This window comes from Arachis hypogaea, chromosome 13 (assembly GCF_003086295.3).
Source record: "Arachis hypogaea cultivar Tifrunner chromosome 13, arahy.Tifrunner.gnm2.J5K5, whole genome shotgun sequence".
Taxonomy (NCBI): Eukaryota; Viridiplantae; Streptophyta; class Magnoliopsida; order Fabales; family Fabaceae; genus Arachis; species Arachis hypogaea.
In genome coordinates this window covers 45,147,756-45,151,181 of record NC_092048.1, presented here as the reverse complement: position 1 = coordinate 45,151,181, position 3,426 = coordinate 45,147,756, and the positions used below count along the sequence as shown (strand labels likewise).

Sequence of the window (3,426 nt, the reverse complement as noted above, 5' to 3'; positions counted from 1 at the left end):
CTCTTGAGTACTGTTGGATGCAGCTTGCATTCCATGCAGACTCTGAGAGATCATATTGACTTGCTGAGTCAATATTTTGTTCTGAGCCAATATGGCATTCAGAGTATCAACCTCAAGAACTCCCTTCTTTATAGGCGTCCCATTGTTCACAGGATTCCTTTCAGAAGTGTACATGAACTGGTTATTAGCAACCATGTTAATGAGTTCTTGAGCTTCTGCAGGCGTTTTCTTTAGGTGAATGGATCCACCTGCAGAGGTGTCCAGTGACATCTTTGATAGCTCAGATAAACCATCATAGAATATATCTAGGATGGTCCATTCTGAAAGCATGTCAGAAGGACACTTTTTGGTCAACTGTTTGTATCTTTCCCAAGCTTCATAGAGGGATTCACCTTCTTTCTGTCTGAAGGTTTGAACATCAGCTCTAAGCTTGCTCAGCTTTTGAGGAGGAAAGTACTTGGCTAAGAAAGCCGTGACCAGCTTATCCCAAGAGTTCAGGCTGTCTTTAGGTTGAGAATCCAACCATAATCTAGCTCTGTCTCTTACAGCAAAAGGGAAAAGCATGAGCATGTAGACTTCAGGATCTACTCCATTAGTCTTAACAGTATCACATATCTGCAAGAATTCAGTTAAGAACTGAAAAGGATCTTCAGATGGAAGTCCATGAAACTTGCAGTTCTGCTGCATCAGAGAAACTAGATGAGGTTTCAGCTCAAAGTTGTTTGCTCCAATGGCAGGAATGGAGATGCTTCTTCCATGTAAATTGGAATTAGGTGCAGTAAAGTCACCAAGCATCTTCCTTACATTATTATTATTTTCGGCTGCCATCTCCTCTGCTTGTTCGAAAATTTCTGAAAGGTTATCTCTGGATTGTTGTATTTTAGCTTCTCTTAATTTTCTCTTCAGAGTCCTTTCAGGTTCTGGATCTGCTTCCACAAGAATGTTCTTATCCTTGCTCCTGCTCATATGACAAAGAAGAAGGCACAGAAAAATAATAATAATAATGGGGATCCTTTATACCACAGTATAAGGATTCCTATGTGAGTGGAAGAAGAGGGGGAGACAAAGAATGTAATATAATGGAAGAAACACAACTGTGAGGATGGAAGAGAGGTGAAATGAGATGTTAGGATATGAATGAATACATAGAATAAGATGGGGGAGGGAGAATTTTTGAAAATATTTTTGAAAAAGAGTCAGTGATTTTCGAAAATGGTTTTTGAAAAATGTTAGTAATTTTCGAAAATTTTTTTAAAATCAAAAATAAAAATAAAAATAATTAGTTAATTAAAAAAGAAATTTTTGAAAATGAGGGAAGATATTTTCGAAAATTAGAGAGAGAGAGTTAGTTAGGTAGTTTTGAAAAAGTTAAGAAACAAACAAAAAGTTAGTTAGTTAGTTGAAACAAATTTGAAAAGATAAGAAGTTGGGAAGTTAGAGAAGATATTTTGAAATCAAATTTTGAAAAAGATAAGATAAGAAGATATTTTTTTTTTTGAAAAGATATGATAGAAGTTAGTTTTGAAAAAGATTTGATTTTTAAAATCTCAATTAATGACTTGATTCATAAGAAATCACAAGATATGATTCTAGAACTTAAAGTTTGAATCTTTCTTAACAAGCAAGTAACAAACTTCAAATTTTTGAATCAAAACATTAATTGATTATGTTATTTTCGAAAATTTGGTATAAAAATAAGAAAAAGATTTTTGAAAAATATTTTTGGAATTTTCGAAAATAACTAAGAATTTTGAAAAATATTTGATTTTTGAAAAAGATTTTGAAAAAGATAAGATTTTCAAATTGAAAATTTGATTTGACTCATAAGGAACAACTTTGATTTTTAAAAATTTTTGAAAAAGTCAACTCAATTTTCGAATTTGATGAGAGAAAAAGGGAAAGATATTTTTTTTTTTTGAATTTTTATGATGAGAGAGAAAAACAAGAAAAATGATGCAATGCATGAAATTTTTAGATCAAAACAATGAATGCATGCAAGAATGCTATGAATGTCAAGATGAACACCAAGAACACTATGAATGTCATGATGAACATCAAGAACATATTTTTGAAAAATTTTTAATGCAAAGAAAACATGCAAGACACCAAACTTAGAATTCTTTAATGCTTAGGCACTAAGAATTCAAGAATGCATATGATAAACATGAAAAGACACAAAACAAAAAATCATCAAGATCAAACAAGAAGACTTACCAAGAACATCTTGAAGATCATGAAGAACACTATGAATGCATGAAATTTTCGAAAAATGCAAGATGCATATGCAATTGACACCAAACTTATGATATGACTCAAGACTCAAACAAGAAACAGAAAATATTTTTAATTTTTATGATTTTCTAATTTTTTTGGATTTTTTTTTTTCGAAAATAATATGAAAAAGAAAAATAAGGATTCCAAAATTTTTAATATGAATTCCAGGAATCTTGCATTTTTAGTCTAAAGCTTCAGTCCAGGAATTAGACATGGCTCACTAGCCAGCCAAGCTTTCAATGAAAGCTTCAGTCCAAAACACTAGACATGGCCAATGGCCAGCCAAGCTTTAGCCTTTAACACGAGAGTATATTGCTCTTTGATAACAAATTGCAAGCCTCAGTCCAAAAGAATTTAGACATGGCTTTACAGCCAGCCAGGCTTCACATGCTTCATGAAACACTAGAATTCATTCTTAAAAATTCTGAATAAATTTTTGAAAACATTTTTATTTTATTTTTTCGAAAACAAGAGAAATTTTTTTTGAAAATATTTTTGAAAGATTTTTGAAAAGAAAACGAAAAGAAAGTTACCCAATCTGAGCAACAAGATGAGCCGTCAGTTGTCCAAACTCAAACAATCCCCGGCAACGGCGCCAAAAACTTGGTGCACGAAATTGTGATCTCCAGGCTCGAACAAATCCTGGTAATGGCTCCAAAGCTTGGTGCTCTGATCTTAATTCATAATTGTCACAACTTCGATACAACTAACCAGCAAGTGCACTGGGTCGTCCAAGTAATACCTTACGTGAGTAAGGGTCGAATCCCACGGAGATTGTTGGTATGAAGCAAGCTATGGTTACCTTGTAAATCTCAGTTAGGCAGATATAAAGTGATAATGGTGTTTTCGAATATTATATAATAAAATAGGGATAGAGATACTTATGTAATTCATTGGTAGGAATTTCAGATAAGCGAATGGAGATGCTTTTCGTTCCTCTGAACCTCTGCTTTCCTGCTATCTTCATCCAATCAGTCTTACTCCTTTCCATGCCTGGCTTTATGTGATACATCACCACTGTCAATGGCTACTTTCGGTCATCTCACGGGAAAATGATCCAATGCCCTGTCACGGCACGGCTAATCGTCTGGAGGCATCACCCTTGTCAATGGCTTCATCTTATCCTCTCAGTGAATAATATGCTCACGCACC

At 33.7% G+C, this 3,426-nt stretch overlaps 1 non-coding gene across 1 annotated transcript; it reads left to right on the top strand.

Annotated features, from left to right (window-relative positions):
• The first annotated feature begins 324 nt into the window (after positions 1-324).
• Positions 325-432, top strand: LOC112738793 (small nucleolar RNA R71). Its single transcript, XR_003169743.1, has one exon. It is a non-coding gene; the product is annotated as a small nucleolar RNA R71 (small nucleolar RNA).
• Positions 433-3,426: the final 2,994 nt, after the last annotated feature.